Source organism: Sinocyclocheilus anshuiensis, unplaced genomic scaffold, assembly GCF_001515605.1.
Source record: "Sinocyclocheilus anshuiensis isolate Anshui unplaced genomic scaffold, SAMN03320099.WGS_v1.1 scaffold2200, whole genome shotgun sequence".
NCBI classification, from domain to species: domain Eukaryota; kingdom Metazoa; phylum Chordata; class Actinopteri; order Cypriniformes; family Cyprinidae; genus Sinocyclocheilus; species Sinocyclocheilus anshuiensis.
This window is the reverse complement of record NW_015542455.1, coordinates 150,024-169,444: the sequence shown is the minus strand read 5'-3', so window position 1 is coordinate 169,444 and position 19,421 is coordinate 150,024. Positions and strand designations below refer to the sequence as shown.

Below are 19,421 nucleotides of genomic sequence, written 5' to 3'. Positions count from 1 at the left end.
AAAGGAGGCTTTTATTAAGCAAATCAATGAGTGAATTACTCATCCACCGTTTAAAAAAAATACTTTAGCTGGGTTTCGACAGGCAGGGTCACAATTATCTACAGTGTATGAAGCTAAAGGTTTTTGGGTTAAGGTTCATAATGTAGAATATTTTTGTGCATAGGTAGCTAGCAAACAAGGAAAACAGCTGTTAAGCTAATAGTTACATTTAGCCGAGTAAGATCATGATTGAGAAATGTTGGATACTGCTGGAAATGCTGGTGTTATGGAGTATCCTATTTATTATTTTAGGATTTTTTTGTTTGCCCCAGTGAAGCATTTCTATTAATATAACTGATTAAGTAGTCAAACTCATTCCATATCAGCAGAATAGTGTGGTACAGAAAGTCTATGTCCATAGAACAGGCTCTGAATTAATTATGTTACTGATACTTAATGGTCAAAAGCAATAGCAAAAGTAATAGGTCAATATTATTAAATTGCAGACAAAGAGTTTGAATAGCTAGGCTGGCTTGCACACTATATTGCCAAAAGTATTGGGACACCCCCTTCTAATGAACAGGTTTGACTACTTTCATAGGGCCAAAAAAAAATAGCTAGCAGTGCCCCTGGTTCAGCTATAGTATTTGGTAACACATTAGTATAGGAACCAATTCTCAGTATTAACTAGTTGCTTATTACCATGCTTATTATTAACATATTGGCTGTTTATTAGTACTTATAAAGCACATATTCTGCATGACCACATTCTGCATCCCTAATCCTGCCCAATACCTAAATTTAACAAATACCTAACTAACTACTAATAAGCGGCAAATTAGGAGTTTATTGAGGCAAAAGTCATAGTTAATGGTTTGTTAATAGCGAGAATTGGACCTTAAAATAAAGTGTGACCTAGTATTTATGTAAAAAAAGAAAATAAGAGGCTCTATAACATCTCACTCTTACTGATTTAGCATGCAGTTTAAAGTAATCTGATCTGATTCATCTACACAGTTTCACTGATGATCCAATACCAAACCCAGATTTATAATAAACCCTAAACCCAGGATAGAGCGGTTGAGTGAACGTGGTCTGGACTGTGTGAATGAGGCTTACTGTGTCAGAGATGCTGTAGAAGGACAGAGTTCCTGCACTGTGATCCACATACACTCCTATTCTACTGCTGATGTGCTTTATAGGAAGTTTAGTCTCTATGTTACCGTGTATTAATGAGTATTTGGAGGGAGAGCAGAACAAACTCCAGGAATGACCATTACATCCAAACAAACACTCTTTACCCCATCCCTTCCTGCGGATGAACTTATATGACACTGATATAAATACATTATTCCCATTCCACTCCAGCTCCCAGTAACAGCGTCCACACACACTCTCTCTACACAACACCTGAAGATTATATCCATTAAATCGGTCAGGATGATCAGGATATGGCTGCTCTGTGTCAGTGACAGTGATCATTCTGTTCCATTCAGACAGACGGAAGCGTTTATTCACTGTGTTCGGATCCATAGTGAGCTGATGGGAATCTGATGGAAATAAAACACATCAGAATCAGAAATTACGAACCTGTATAATATTTTATTGTAGCTGAATTCTTCATGGTTTAAGTCTCAGCTTACCAGATATCCCGTGCAAAACGTCTTTTGCATGATCAATTATACAATTCTTATTGCTTAACTTATTCTTATTGTAAAATTCTATAATGTTTTCTTTCACTTTCTACAGGAAGAACATGATCACACTCAGTTTTTTAGTGACTTACATTGTAGGAATTCATTCCTGGTCCTGGGAGCAATGTTGGTGAATGTGACTGTGGAAATCAACAGACATGAACAGTGTGATTCTCATGTCAAAAGAAAATGATTCCTACATCCATTCCTAAGACATTTCTAATTTGATGTTCTGCTTGATATTAGATGATGGACTCATTTCTGAGAGCAGATGAATCTCCAGGACCCTACCTCCGTCAGAGATCTTTTTTAGATCCTCTTTGCAGAAATCCTCCAGTTTGTCTCTCAGCTGATGGACAGATTCTCTCACGCCATCAAAAGAAATTAACTGAGAACTGAAGGGAATGATGGGTATGTCTGTAGATTCAGGAGGTGCTGAGAGAGACGGGAAACTCTACAGAAAACAGAAATCAAAACTCATCACCTAATAACCTACTTCACCCAATCACCTGCACTATTATCAAATTTGTGTGGCTCCTGTTGACATGACTTAACTACATTCTTCTCATATTCATTATGACATTAGAGCAACACAATCTAGAATTAGCTACGTACACCATATTTGAACTTTTTGGTAAATCATTTAGATTAAATGGGTAGTTCCCAATCCTGGTCCTGAAGTACCCCCAGCTCTGCACATTTTGAATGTCTCCCTAATAAAACACACCTGATTCAACTCATCAGCTTGTTAGTAGGGATTTCAAGACCTTAAATGGTTGTGTCAGATGAGAAAGACATCCGAAATGTGAACTGTTGGGGGTTCTCCAATACTAGGTTTGGGAACCACTGGTTTAAATGATAAACATCTGCTAATAACAATTGTCCATGTAACAGATCAAGCACATCAATGTCACACTATAGGGTTGAGATTATAGGGTTGCCACGAGTAGCAAGGGGTGTGCGATATTGAAAAATAAAATGTTATCTCTACATTTTCTGAGATTTAAAAAAATAAATAATAATAATAATATTCAGGCAATATTTTCCTGAGTGCGTTTATCTCGGCTGATTTAGGCCTGTTGTGGACAGGATCTCCCAAAGCTTTTCATATTCTTCATATTTTGTGTGGTGGTCCGTTCACAGGAGTGGCAGAAATTAAGTTTTCTATGAGGCAACATTTGTCCCCTCAAAATGAAGGGATTCCAGGATAATTTTACCTTTACAATGTATGATGTTTTCTTTTATAACCTTATTAGTTGCATGGTCTTTTATGTCAAATTGTTACATTTCAATAATCAATAAATTCAGTAAGAGTAAGGCGCTGTTACCATTCAAACAAAATTTGTATCAACAAAATCCATCTCTGCACTGCAGAAGTGGCACAAAAGCTTCATCTGAAGTGGCAAGAAGTGTGCCAAACTCTTGGAGCAGGAACGGAAGTAGAGGGTTTGTTGATTGATGAAATGATAGTGAAGTGATAACAAAATGGGATGAATTCTGAGACCCCAAGAAAAATGAAATGGTTGAAAGATATAATTTATTTACACGCAACCAGGGTCAAGAGGAAGCATTGACAGTGACATGCAGCTTTGGGGTGGTCACAGATGTCCTCATAAGAGACAGAACCATGTGTGGAACATGGAACTCACACTTAAGACAGCGACTACTCAGAGAGTCTGGTCTCAGTTTGGAAAGTGTTTGCAGATAGGAAGAGCTGTAGAAAAGCAGAAAAAAAAAGTTTTAGCAGTGGATCAGGCAGACACTGATTCAGAGAGTGAAGATGAGTGTCTTCAGGTAAAAAAAACCCATGCAATGGGAAAGAATACAAACTGATGTTCATCGTAGTGGAGAAAGACACATAATAGGGCCTTTCGCACCGCGGGAACCTTTTCATAGTACCAGAACTAATTGTGGAACTACCGACTTTTTGGCGTTTTCACACCGCCGGAACTGGGTGCGATTTTAGTAGCGGACTGCCTTTTTCGAGAACCAAATTAGCTCCTACTCCGGAGCAGGGTCTAACCAGCACAACTGGTACTACCCGTGACGTAAGTAGACATTGATTGGCCAAACGCGTACGAAAACGCCCTCACTCGCCATGATTTAAAACGCCGTGTAAACATACTGTAAACATTGTGCCAATTTATTTCGCAAGATGGACGGACGCTGAAGTGCAGGCACTTGTAGCAAATGTAGCACTGCCAGTTGTCGTTGGAGATTCTTAGTCCTCCTTTCCGTTCTTTCAATCGCTTTACGTATACGTCGACATTCCATGTCCATTATTGTGAAACCCGCGAGACACAACAAAAACACAGCTCCGATCACAGCGTCCTCCATCCTCCTGTTGTTAACGTTGTTTTTCTTTGTTTCTGTTGTTGAACGCAGCGCACAAATGACGACGCTGTCGACCGGCTTACGTCACTTCCTAGTACACACTGTCGGTGCGAAAGCAACCCTTTAAATGGTACTGGAAAATAGTTCGCACAAAATCATCCCAGTACTTTAGTACTGTACATTTAGTTCTGGAACTAAAGCGGTGCGAAAGGCCCTATAGACCCATTCTGGTAGAAAGGCATGCCAGGACATGCAGCTGATTAATGTGATTCATCAAAAAATCATGGCTGTAGTTAACAGCAGGGAGGAGTCAAAGCAGTGGAATGCAGAACAAATAAAACAAGACTATGTGATGTCTTTTAAGGAGGAGACGGAGTATTTGATGGAAAGCTCAAATTGGAAATAGATAAGCAGTTAGAACCAGTGAAACTACCCGAAAGAAGGGTTCCCACAGCTTTTGATAACCCCTCAAAAAAAAAAAAACTTGCAGACTTGCAACAGTGAGGCATCATAGTACTAGAGCTGTAGTCAAGTCCAGCTTTGTCGAGTCCAAGACCAGGACTAGTCGAGACCGAGTCAAGACCGAGTCCAAAGAGGTTCGAGTCCAAGTCAAGTCCAAGTCAAGACCGAATCCAAATGAGAGAACAAAGGATCCTCTTCAAGACCACATACTTAACTATTGATAATGTATGTGATGCGAGAGACAGCATATCTCCTATTCTAAGAAAATAATTTTACATTATTATTTGTAATGATCAAAAAGCATGTGCAAAGTAACAACTCTGTAGGACAGGGGTCTCCAAACTAGATCCTGGAGGGCCAATGCCCTGCAGAGTTTAGCTCCAACTGGCCTTAACACACCTATCCTATTATAGCAGACATATCCACTGATTTGCATTGATTTTGCCTTTCTAATAGTCCTGCATGATATGAGAAAATTCTGCTATGTGTGATAACAGTGGAGTTTTTTTTGTTTGTTTTTTTTTGCAATGATGATTACTTGTGATAAATAAATGAATAATTAACTGCATATTAGGGCCAACAAATAAAACTAAATAATTTTTTTTTTGTTTTTTTGTTTTTACAACGGTGAGCATTACAACCAATAACATACGATTCCATTGAGTTTATTAATGCAATGGCCAATCAACGGCATTCAGATGAGTCATCGCTGAAATGCCAGAGGTAAGAGCTTGATTAGCTGGTTCAAGTGTGTTTAATTAGGGTTGGAGCTAAACAGGACACCGGCCCTCTAGGACCGAGTTTGGAGCTGTAGGATTAAATTATTTTTATTTACTTTATTTACATTTTATTTACTTTAGGTATAGGAATTTCACACAAGCTGAAGTGCAACTTCACATTTTCAGTCTTTTTATTATAGTGTAACAATATTGTTATACAATATTATATACAATATATACAATATATTATACTACTTTATAATAATAATTGTGTATAACAATATTATAGTGTAACAATAACATTCTGGGCTGCCAATGGAAAATGTAACAAATAACAAGCAACACAGGTGTCACTAAAACATTTACAAAACATTTTAACTCCAAAATGACTGCAATGAACATGTTCCCATTCTTGAACTTATTACTTGTAATAAACCAAGGGAGCATTTTCAACAAAAAAACTAAGTAATAAACATGAACATCTTCAGCTATCTATGTGTGTGTGCCACTGATTTGCATTGATTTTGCCTTTCTAATAGTCCTGCACGATATGAGGAAATTCTGCGATTCCGCGTCTTCATGGAGAGCGCAAGTCATGGTTGCTTAGCAATGGCAGACGCCACGGGAGCGCAAGCTACAGAGTGCTTTGGAAAGGAGGAGAAAGCGGCGTGCCTAGCGTTTTCCACGCGTTTTCAGGCGCGACATGCAAATGTGGTTTTGTTTTGAAGGAGAAAAAAAGCATATTGCTGGACTCGGTCGAGACCAACGAGAACATTTGGCAAGTCCAATGACCAAGTCCGAGACAAGTCCGAGTGCAAACACCAACGAGTCCAAGACAAGTCCGAGACAATAGAAAAATGTCTTGAGACCGGACTTGAGTACTACAGCCCTACATAGTACCTGTTGAGACAAGCACAAACTGGATAAGCAGCATGGTCATAGTGCAAAAACTCTCTGGGCAACTGCACGTATGTCTTGATCCGACACCCCTCAACAAAGCATTCAGGGGAGAGCAATACCCACATTTGAGGATGTACTGTCAGATCTGGAGCATGTGTCTTTTTAGTCTGTGATGAGAAAATTTGATTTTGGCACATGGATTTGGAGGAAAATTTCAGTTACCTCACAACGTTTGCCACACCAATGGGTCGTAAAGATCATGACAGTAATATATGGATGCTGCTGGACAGGTGCAGAACATGCCACGCAAAACTGAATCCAGACAAGATGTGCTTGAGGTTGAAGGAAGTTCCCTTCATAGGACACCTACTCTCATCAGAAGGGGTAAAGGTAGACCCAGGAAAAGTGTCAGCCATTAAACTGATGCCAAGACACACCGATATAAAAGGGGTGCAGCGCTTTCTGGGCATGGTCAATTACCTTGCCAAATTCTGTAGCCATGCCTCAGCACTTAACAAACCACTACGACAACTGACCCAGAAAGATGCTGTTTGGGAGTAGTCAGTCAGGAACAAGCATTTGAGAATATTAAGGAAGTTATCTCATAGACTCCAGTCTTGAGATATTATGACCCATCAGAGCAGCTTGTTTTTAAGTGTGATCAGTGTCATCAGAATGTGGGTTGGGGGCTGCGCTGACACAGAGGACAACCGACTGCATATTCTAGCAAAACTTTAACAGAAACACAGAAAGGTTATGCACAGATAGAAAAGGAACTGTTGGCAGTAGTGTATAGAATGGACAGGTTTAATCACTTCACATACAGATGAACTGTTGAGGTGCAATCTGACCACAAACCACTGGAGAGTATAATGACAAAACCACTGCTGAGTGCACCAAAGAGGTTACGCATGCTTATGGTATCAAGTGAGACTTCAATACTGTCCTGGCAAGCCCCAGGATTAGCATGTTGTTAGCATAATTAGCAAAGTTACTAGCATGTTGCTAGCATGATTCTAGCATGATTAGCAAGGTGTTAACATGATTAGCAAGTTACTATCATGTTTCTAACATGATTAGCATGTTGTTAGCATGATTAGCAAGTTACTAACATGTTGTTAACATTATTAGCAAGTTACTAGCATGTTGTTAACATGATTAGCAAGTTAATAGCATGTTGCGAGCATGATTCTAGCATGATTAACATGTTACTAGCATGATTCTAGAATGATTAGCATGTTACTAGCATGATGCTATCATGTTTCTAACATGTTTACCAATTTGCTAGCATTTTGTTAGCATGCTTATCAAGTTGCTAGCATGTTTCTAACATGACTAGCATGTTACTAGCATGATGTTAGCATTTTGTTAGCATGATTAGCACATTTACTAGCATGTTGCTAGCATTATTCTAGCATGATTAGCATGTTACTAGCATGATGCTAGCATGTTTCTAACATGTTTAACAAGATGCTAGCATGGTTCTAGCATGACTAGCATGGTGTTAGCATGTTACTAGGATGATGTTAGCATTATTAGCAAGTTACTAGCATTTTGTTAGCATAGCATGTTGTTAACATGATTAGCAAGTTAATAGCATGTTGCTAGTATGACTAACATGTTACTAGCATGGAGCAAGTTAATCATGCTAGCATGTTTCTAACATGTTTAGTAAGTTGGTAGCATTTTGTTAGCATGCTTATCAAGTTGCTAGCATGTTTCTAGCATGATTAACATGATTCTAGCATGTTTCTAACATGTTTAACAAGTTGCTAGCATGTTTCTAGCATACTAGCATGGTGTTAGCATGTTACTAACATGATTAGCAAGTTACTAGCATTTTGTTAGCATGTTTCTAGCATGATTAGCAAATGACTAGCATGTTGTTACCGTTTAAAATTTGGTCTCAGAAGAAGACGAAGAAGTTTAAATAGGATTTCAGTAAGTTGGCTTTTTCAAGCTAACTTAATAAATAAAATACTAGGAGAGTAGTTTCAAAGTGGCTTATTTAAAAAAAAATTCTACCACATGCCAATATTACATGGTTGTCAACATTAGAATATATCATTGCTGCTTTTTGCAGAGCAAATTTTGTTTGTGAAGGATGAACATAACAGTACATTTTTGCCAGTTATTTTATCTACAGATCGCTGCATTTCATACAGATTTCTGCTCATTCGAAATCGGATACAGATGAAGTAGCACTGTAAGATTACATTTGTTTGAATGCATTATTAAGCGTGATTGTGGATAAGTGCTGTTTAAATCATGCTTTCACCCGAAAATATTCAGTATCTAGAAGGAACAAGCAAATTCCTTGAGAACTATAACTTCCCGCTCATGTCCATTGCTGTCATCATAACCTGTACATTCTTTCTGATTTGAATGATCCATCTGTGTCAAGCTAGCTAAATATGTTTAACGTGAATTTTTGCTAAATATGCAGTTATATTACGGGCCATTGGCATGAATTGTACTCGTTATGGAGCGGTTGTGGAGCGCTCTTGGAGCAAGTGAAAACCACGACACTCCGACTTTTAAAAAATTTGCTCCTTGCTCCATTCAAAATCGCTCCGCTCCGCGCACATACTCTGGTAAGGACAGGGGCCTAGTGGAGTCAGAAGTACAGTCTATCAAAATGGTGTCTTATCTACCATTCTCCATGGATAGACTACAGAGAGTCACAGAATTAGACACAGAACTCCAATCTTTGAAAAAAGTGATTCTACAGGGTTGGCCTGACAGGAAGGAACACCTGCCCATGGATGTGACTAAGGCTGCATTCACACTGTAAATTTTTGGGATTGACAACCGCATTTTCTTTACAGGTGTGAGTCTCGAAATGTCCCGTTCACACAGCAGCTTACAGTTGTGTTTAGAATACTGTCTGTATGAACGTGCAACGGGAGTCAAGCCCGTATTCCTTACCAGTAACCATAGCGACAGTGACCAAAGTAAAATCAAAGATGGCGACGTGCATAAAACTGAAAGTCTTATCACTTTCTGACACGACAAGAGTCCAATCGAGCCGCAAGTTCTTTCGGCAAATCTTCATGAACCAACCAGCAGCTTTTAAATTTAGGTGGAGAGCCGCGCATTTGAATTGCGCGCAGAACACAAAACTGACGGGAGCGGCTCCGGAGGAAAACTGACGGGATCTAAAACGTTCAGATGACACGCAGCTCATTTCTCCGTCACTGTACGTTACCGAAAACACACGTGAAAACACGTAACACACGGTAGACGCACGTTTGTGCGGCAGAGCGGCTCTCTCTCGCACTGTATGACGTGACAGACAACTAGTTGTCCAGTCCTGTTCCGTTCACACAGCGCGTGTGTTCCGAGAATGCGGTGGTGAGTCCTGAAAATTTACAGGTGTGAGTTCGGTTACAGAATGCGGTTGTCACACCCATAAATAACCGAACTGTGTGTGAACGTAACCGTATTAAGGACTCAAAAACAGGACTGACAACCGTATTCTGCTGCTGTGTGAACGTGTCCTAAGTACTTCCACATTGAAGATGAAATGAATGTGCAAAATTGTATAATTTTTAGAGGAGAGCAAGCGATTGTGCCAACAGAATTGAGGTCAGAAATAATGCAGAGAATCCACTCATCACACATTGGAATCAAAGGATGTTTAAGAAGAGCCTGGGAATGTGTATACTAGCCAGGCATAAATGCACTTTTGAAAACATTTATGGAACAATGCAGCACCTGCTCAGCACGAGACGGTGAAACAACTGAAATAGACCTTGAGTCTCATGAAGTACCAACTCGTCCCTGGGAAAAGATAATAAACAGACTTGTTGCAGTTCAGTGACAGAGACTATATGGTCACGGTGAATTACATTGACTATTTTTGAGAGGTGGATCATCTGGAAAACACAGTCAAAAATAGTCAAACACAAATTAAAAGCTCATTTTGCAAGATATGAAATTCTATATATTGTGTTTTCAGACAGTGGACCTCAGTATTCATCTGATGAATTTAAGACATTCAACGAAGCCTGGGACTATAAAAGACTCATGGCTAGAGCAAAGAAAGCAGGAGCAGATCCTTACTTAGCAATGCTGGATCACCAGAATACACCAACTCGGACCAGCAATGGCTCTGATGGGGCAATGCACTAAAACACTACCTCCAATGTGTGAGTCTACTTCGTCCAGGATTGATATTTAACAAATCAGAGAACTACAAGAACAGACTGTTGAGAATACGCACAATACGTTGAAGGTGCAGCCAGAGAACTCAACAAGCTGCACTACAAGGACAAAGTGAGAATTTTGTTAGCATGATTAGCAAGTTACTAGCATGTTTCTAACATGATTAGCAAGTTACTAGCATGTTTCTAGCATGATTAACATGTTGCTAGCATGGTGTTAGCATGATTAGCCAGTTACTAGCATGTTTGTAACATGATTAGCATGTTACTAGCATGGTGTTAGCATATTGTTAGCATGATTAGCACATTTACTAGCATGTTGCTAGCATGATTAGCATGTTACTAGCATGGTGTTAGCATATTGTTAGCATGATTAGCACATTTACTAGCATGTTGCTAGCATGATTAGCATGTTACTAGCATGGTGTTAGCATATTGTTAGCATGATTAGCACATTTACTAGCATGTTGCTAGCATGATTAGCATGTTACTAGCATGGTGTTAGCATATTGTTAGCATGATTAGCACATTTACTAGCATGTTGCTAGCATGATTAGCATGTTACTAGCATGTTGTTACCATTTTTCTAACATGTTTAACAAGTTGCTAGCATTTTTCTAACATTTCACTAGCATGTTGTTAGCATGATTAGCAAGTTACTAGCATTTTGTTAGCAAGTTACTAGCATGTTGTTAGCATGTTTCTATGCTAATCCAGCCAAAACCAGTTGATTCAGTAATAAAACAGCTAAGACCAGCCTGTTAGCATGAATAGCATGTTGCTAGCATGTTTAGCATGTTACTAACATGTTTCTAGCATGATTAGCAAGTTACTAGCATTTTGTTAGCAAGTTACTAGCGTGTTGTTAGCATGTTTCTATGCTAATCCAGCCAAAACCAGTTGATTCAGTAAAAAAACAGCTAAGACCAGCCTGTTAGCATGATTAGCAAGTTACTAGCATTTTGTTATCCTGTTTCTAGCATGATTAGCAAGTTACTAGCATGTTGTTAGCATGTTTCTATGCTATGAGCTTTAGTGCTACAATGCACTAAAACACTACCTCCAATGTGTGAGTCTACTTCGTCCAGGATTGATATTTAACAAATCAGAGAACTACAAGAACAGACTGAGACAGGCACAATACTTTGAAGGTGCAGCCAGAGAACTCAACAAGCTGCACTACAAGGACAAAGTGAGAATTTAGCCGCTTGCAGGACAGACTACTGAGAAGGAACATAAAACAGCTGAGATTGAGCAAGGAACTCTGCAACGACTTTCCTGAGGTGAATAAGTCAGGAAAAGAGGAAGCAAATGCAAAGACCTCTGGACCAACTCTCCCAGAATGGTCTGACAGTGACAGTGTCGGTAATAAACAGCAAGCTGAACCAAAATTGGAACAGCCTGTCCCGACCACAAATCACTAAAGCAGAGAAGTTTTTGTGAACCAAATCAAGCCTGGTAGTTTTGTGCTTGTCTTGATTAATGGTCATTGCATATTGAAACATTGCGTAGAGATACAAAACAGTTCTGCTGTGGTTTTATTTAGTCATGTTTGACCAAATAAATAAAACACAGACAATACTGATTATACTGTTCAGGAAAAACAGCACTCTTGCTTGTAAAAAATACTTCAAAATTATAACATTTGGCATAAATATAAGACAAAAACATGGGGAAAATATCTTGAATTTAATGACCATTAAAATAGGCTACATCTTGCTGTAAAAGTGTTCATTCTCAAGGAACGTTTTTGGTTTTTGTGATGATGTCAACTTGCACATTGTTAAACAAAAATCATGACAATGAAACAAAAAGCTCATGAAATGTTTCTCTGTGAGTTAGTGATGTGTCGTTTGCGAACGAGTCGGTTCTAAGAGCCGGCTCCTTTAAGTGAACGATATGAGTCAGCTCCCGTCTGAGAGCCGTTTTCTAAGAGACGTTTATTTTTATTTTTTTACTTTCTTAATACAAGACAAAATAATGGGGTGATTTTTGACTCACTGCTTGTTGGCACGCACAGTTCATGTACTGATTATGCTGCTTTGATGTGTAGGTGATGATTCTTGATGTGACACGCAAATACACCAACAGAATCAACACACGTGCACAATGTGGCAATGCTTCAGGGTAAATAGATATAACGCTACAACTGTTGGATGCTTCTGTTTTGCACACTATAATTGAGTTTTTATCTGTTATATGGAACACCATGTTAATGGATAGTTCACTACCCTAAGAGCACATAAACTGAATACATCACATATATTTAATGTCTGCATTTACATCTGCAAGATGTATTTATTAGATTGTTCATCTGCAATATGTCTCTAAAACGTTTCCTTTCAGATGTTAAATAGATGTTTAGAAAATGTCTTGAAGATGTTTATGATTTAGAATGTATGTAAATCTGCTTTTTCTAAGACATTTATCAGATGTTTCTACAGATGTTTCACAGATCAAGAGCTCTGTTTTATGTTCTTACATGAATTAGGTTTTTGGTTTTTATGCCAAAAAATAATGTAAAATTATGATATTTTGGAAAGGTTTATGGAGCCAGAAATATGACGAAACAATTTGAATTGTGAAAATCTGAAGTATAGTGTGAATGAACAAAACTGAATATTATGTTGCATTTTATAGTTTTAAATTAGTATTTTTTTTTATAGTTTAGTTTATGTTGAATAATTTAATTATATTTGTGCACACATACCAGATATAGGTCAAAACTTTGACAAATTTGGCAGAATTATAAAAGCCAGAAGGGATACTAAATAAAGAGCCATTTAGGAGCCGAAAGAGCCGGTTCTTTTTGCTGATCTGGATTTCTTAAAAAGAGCCGGAATTCCCATCACTACCGTGAGTCTCCTGTCACATCAAGATCTCGCTCAAGTCCACTATTATCCTGTTCTTTTAGATCTTTGTTACCTGCAGGAAATGGATGTGATCCTGTGTGTGTGAAAGCTGTTCCAGTTCAGCGTCTCTCCTCCTCAGATCATTGATCTCCTGCTTAAGTAGCTTCAGTCGTCTTTCAGCTGGACTCACTATAGCCTTTTCCTGATCTCTGATCCGCTGTGTAACACCAGAGCAGCTTCTCTCAATAGAGCGGATGAGCTCGGTAAAGATCCTCTCACTGTCCTCCACTGCTGTCTGTGCAGAGCGCTGTTAGGACACACATCACAATCACACAGTGGGCTTCAGTAGGACTGAAAGTGGTGAGTGCTGACTAAGACCTCTTAAACTTCTCTTCTTCTCCAGACTCACCTTATGAGACTCCACATCCTTTCTAAGCTGCTGAAAATCTTTCTCTCTCTGCTGGATTCTCTGCTGGAACCTCCTTCGTGTTTCCTTCAGCTGATTCTGGAGGACAAACCAATAACTGTAAACATCACATAAAACTAAAACCATAAAATCATCCTGAAAACAGTTATATAAATCCAATAAATTGGGCAGTCATGGCCTAATGGTTAGAGAGTTGGAATAGTAACCCAAAGGTTGCGGGTTCGAGTCTCAGGTTGGACAGGAATTGTCAGTGGGGGGAGTGAATAACCAGCGCTCTCTTCCACCTTCCACCACGACTGAGGTGAGACCCTTGAGCAAGGCACTGAACCCTCAACTACTCCCCGGGCGTGTGTGTGTGTGCACTTGGATGGGTTAAATGCAGAGCACAAATTCTGAATATGGGTCACCATACTCGGTGTAGTACTGTAAGGAATTTAACTCATTAATTCTATAAGGGAATTAATCATTAATTTTATTTCTAGCTCAGGTTTTGAAAGGACTCGAATCTGAAAATTCGATGTCCACCTGATTAGAACTGATTTCAAATTTCAATAGTTTACACCTTATCAACGGTCGTCCAGCGAGCCGTTAATGTCCGTGTATCTTAATCTGACTGTGTGTATTTGTATTTCCCTGGCCACGGGTAATACGTTCTTTGATAAGTAAGCTACGAGCTAGGTAGCAAGGATCTTGGCAATGTTTGACTTTAAAGTTATACGACACCAGACAATGATTCTTTATAAATGAAAACGAATTTATTGGCTATTCTAGATTACATTAAACTAAGCTAAAACACACATACACACACACATATATAAAGTTCGGAAGAATGAAGGAATGAGTTAACGGAGTTGCCTGAAGTTTTCTTGGTTCTAACACTCGTTTCCACGAGTGCTTTAATTCTTGCAGGGCGAAGCGTGCATACATTAACAAGAGGCTCCAATTTATTATGTGGAGAAGTGAAGATTTGCAGGTTTTGTTAATAACTTCTATATAGTGTCGTACAACGCATACTGTTTGAAATAACAGCTTTTCACTTATTTCAATATTCTGCAATTATCACAAGTTTACGTTCAACACTAAACTTCACATATCTTACACACATATTAAAGGCCTTATTTCCTAAAAAGGGTAATAAACACTGATTAAAGTTGCACCGATTACATGAAACACGTCAAGCATATGTATAAGACATACAACATATTATTTGTGAAACTGGTTGACCTGTTATGCGCATAACTGATTATCTGTAGAAATTGTCTGTTGTAAGTTTCGAGTTAATTTACTTCATCCTTTTCCTGTTGGATGTAAGAGTTCATTCATTGGTGGTCTCAAGACATCATGGTTTCTATATGTTGTGAACGAACTTTCCAGTCCTGATACAAAGAAAGCTTTGTTGTCTCCTGATTGAATTAATTCGAAGCCTAATGATGAGTCGATTTAGTGGCATATCACAGTCCTGTGGTTTGTGGTATTAAGAAATCCCTACATCGGCCACACTTCACTTCACTAAATGTGGGGTGGTTTAAAGTTAACTTATTTGGACAAATCTCTGTAAGCTCCAAAAGGGATGATTAGTTACCATACATAAAATTAGGCATTAGGCCTGTTTCACTTTGCAAGCATAAGTTTCATGGAAGTGAAACTGAAATAGACATAGAGCTTCACACTGACAGCGTTTGTGCTGCATAACAGAGAGACAGCACTATATGGAAAATAAACAGATTTTGCCATGAATTACAAAATGGTGATCAGATGGTAGTCAGTGAGAACTTGGTCATCATGAAATTTAATTTAAAAGGTGTTTTGTCACAGTTGCTTCCTTTTTTGAACTCGCTTGAACGTTATACCTGGACCATTTCAATCAAGTTTTACAACTCATCACTATTAACAAACCTGTTTCAATGCTGTGATGAGTGATTTGTTACTTCCAGTAGATTATGCAGTTTTGATTTTATTGGATCTTGGTGCTGCTTTCGACATGGTAGATCATAATATCCTACTGTCACATCTTGAACAGTGGGTAGGCATTAAGGATACAGCCCTACTCTGGTTTGCTTCATATCTTAAATCTAGGACATTCTTAGTGACTGTTGGCCAGTTTTCCTCATCATCTGTCTTTCTCTCCGGGGTTCCTCAGGTGTCCATTTTGGGCCCATTGCTTTTCAATCTGTACATCCACTTGGTCATATTATTAGAAAATATAAAATATATTTTCATTTCTACGATGATGATTCTTAGCTGAAACACCTAAAGACTCTCTACAACTTCTTATGGATTGTCTTGAGGATATTAAATGCTGGATGGTAAATCATTTCCTCCAGCTCCACAGTGATGAAACTGAGGTGATTATATTTGGTCCTTTCAAGATCAGAAGCTCTATAGCTTAAAAAAAACATTAATTTGTTGTTTAGTGTTATTTTGACTCTTGTCTTGAAAAACAAATTAGCACAGTTATTAAAACAGCTATTACCAGTTGAGAATCATTTCCAGAATTAAATCTTCACGTTCCTCCAAAATTTGGAAAAAGTTATTCATGCATTTATTACACCACGCTTGGACAATTGGACTATCTCTATACCTTGGTCTTCCCCAAATCTTCATTGGCACATTTGCAGATGGTTCAGGACGCAGCAGTCAAGATTACAACCCCCTTTTAGTCTCACATATCCAGACTTTCAGACTGATGGCAGAAGGGCTGGGAACCTTGGCCACTTTGAATGGCCAAGAATCGCTTAAAAGGCCTTATGACTGACAGGTAAAGCAACCAATCACGATTTGTTTTGTGCCACGTCATGTTTAGGGGCGTGGAAATGTCCTCACAATAACAGACTGATGTGTAAAACTCTTGGACATATTTTAAAGAGTGTATGCCGCAAACTTTACATATTTCACATACTTGTGAAAATCCAGCATTAGTTGATCCTGATAAGCGCTCATTATCACAGTTGTAAACATGATGGCTTTCTTCTTCCATGAGGGGATTTGGCAACATGACAGCTTTGTTTCCAGGTTAAAAAACGTTAAAACGTTGGAACGTTAAAAAATGCGACACACATGTCTCCAGGAAATCCTGTATAATTCAACCAATCCAATGACGACTTAGAAACTCCTGAGGTGTTTCCGATTTTGTGTGCCATATGCATCAGTCGTTCAGCCAAAGGTCCATGGGCATGACGTCTGAGGATGAGACTAACCCCCTTTCCACACAACATGTGGAAAGTTTCATTTTGATTTGATCAGGCTTTGTGGACAACAAAGGATGCCTTTTGCCTTCAGATAAAACATCACTACCTCTTGGGGATGGGGGATGTTAACATTAACATACAGTGACCCCCACGCCGGAACTGCTTTGTTCTCTCTTACTCTTATCAAAGTGTGAACAATCATAAATTCCTCTCACAGGAGAAAAAAGTTTTGCCATATGGCCAAAGCCACAAAGGAAGAACAGATCTTCACATTCATTCACACAAAACCTTCTTCATATCCACTTATAAAACTGCATTTACTTGATGAGTGCTGTTTGTGATACAACAACCTATGCAACCTTACTATATGATGTATATTTGAATGCATGGGTCAATGTTCAGCATTACCCACTGATGTTTGGTCTTCATATTTTCAGCACAATCTGGATCTGAAAGGCCCAATTTGCAAAACCCTCCTTCTCAGGTAAGATTAAAAGGTTCTCTCTGAGACAAGGAAGTGTGCTTAATTACGTTGTTGCTATGTGCTATGCTACTAAGTTGTTGTTGCAGTCTCTCTGCAAGAAGAGAATTTGGGGAGTTTGGAAACTGCAACAGCAACAACGACCACAAGCTTAGTGCCTCCATCTTCTGCAACAACGTTAGAATCGTCTCGTCAGCGATCCTCCTTCTGTGTGTTTCAGACTGTCTGGATCTTCTGCACATACTTCAGAACCTTCACCTGCAAGGCTCCTTCAGCTGCGTGTTCTAGACCAAGGACCTTCTCTGTGCTCAGGAGTTCATCGTTCACCAGTGCTTTGTGTTCAAGACTGTGAAACGGATCCAACTCCTTTCTTCCTAGATAGCACACATAAGTCTGCAAGATGTCTATTAAAGATTGCTTTATCTGGAAAGCATCTACTGTGTACAATCATCTGATAGAAGTTTCTAAGATGTCAGTTTTACATACATTCTAAATCATAAACATCTTAAAGACATTTTCTAAACGTCTATTTGACATCTGATAGGAAACGTCCTATAGACGTATTGCAGATGAGCAAACACTCTAAAAAATACATCTTGCAGATGTTAATGCAGACGTCAGACAGACGTCTCCGTGATGTAGTATGTGTGCTATCAGGGTTCCCACTGCAACGTGGCCCAGATTAACAAGTGGAAGACATTTCCGCTCAGACAGAGCACATGACTAGGCGGAACGTCAGTCGTTCCAAACCTCATCCCAGAGACCCTTGGCATTATTGAGTATTGTCAGTATATGGTTACCTAATTTACATTAGAATTTATATAGCTGATGTCAGTTAATAACAAATAATCTCTCAATTTATTTGTTGAATCTAGAATAAGGTTTACCCTATTTCTTCCAGAAAACTACAGTTTTAACATCCATAGAAACATCCAACTCAGTTAAGAGGCTCTACAAGTTAATAATATCTCACAAATCCTTCAGACTGGTCAGACTACAACTTCCTCTAATTTATAAAACTCTTATTTATTCAAAAATCTTTCATGATTGTTCTTTATTGTCAGGGCGAAATTCTCTGCCTGGTGCCTACAAATACATTTTTGGTCAGTGCGACAGAAAACTTCAAGGAGCTTGTCATGTTTCCGGCAGATCATCTTCTGCAGTCGTCCAGTAGCATCAGTCAAATTGTGTCTCTTTCCTTTAAACAAACTCTCATGTTGTTCAAGGTGAGTTTGACAGTAAGAGTTCAGACACACCAGACAGGACTTGACGGCTTTGTATTTTCTTCCAGTACAGACGTCACACTGCACATCTCCAGCTCCAGCATAACAGTCAGCAAAAAGTTTAGTCTTCTTCAGTTTCTCCACCACTTCAGCCAGCATGGTGTTTTTAGCTAAAGCAGGTCTTGCTCTGAAGGTCTGTCTGCACTGAGGGCAGCTGTAGACTCTCTTCTTGTCTTCATGATTCCAGCAGCCTGTAATACAGCTCTTACAGTAACTGTGTCCACAGGGAATGACTACTGGATCCTTCAGGAGATCCAGACACACTGGACACATGAACTCATCCTGAGAAAATCTGGCTTCTGCCATTTTACTGCAAACACACAAAAGAGGGAAACACACAACAGCTTAACTACACTTCAGTTTCATTTTCATTGAAATGAGAAGTTTCCTGTTTCCTGCTTCTGTGTTGTGAGTGAAATGTGTAAAAGGGGTTTGTCTGCAAATAAAGTCACATGATAAAAACTATGAATGTTTTCACTTTACTTTTCTAACTAAGATGGATGGGACTTAAATTTACATAGTTTTCATCAAAGTTTGGAATCCCTGATTATCCCTCCATCTCCTTAGGGTGTCTGTCTTTAAGCAAATGTTTATTTATTTTATGAGAACATTGATATGTAGGTTCTTATTAACTGTTCATGTGTGCCAATCATGAAAATATTCTGACAACAGCAGTGTTGGTAATTGATTTGAAATCATGTTTTTGTTCTTATCCTGTGTATTTATGCTGCATTCCATTTACCTCAGAGGAGGGATATTGTAGCTGGGAATGATGTCTCAACCAGGCAAAATTTTGTTGTGCTGGTGAGTATTTCTGCTGGTTGAAAAAGGGGCTATTTTCAGCACTTGAGAATCAGACAGACCCTGGATATATCACAAAAATAATTTCATATTGTGGTCACACATGGATTGGAGATGAAGTGCTTCTGGTCCCTC

The 19,421-nt window shown here is 38.9% G+C and overlaps 1 pseudogene; it reads right to left on the bottom strand.

Moving 5' to 3' along the window:
* Positions 1-984: 984 nt before the first annotated feature.
* On the bottom strand, positions 985-18,797 carry LOC107693755 (tripartite motif-containing protein 16-like protein; annotated as a pseudogene).
* Between the last annotated feature and the right edge of the window lie 624 nt (positions 18,798-19,421).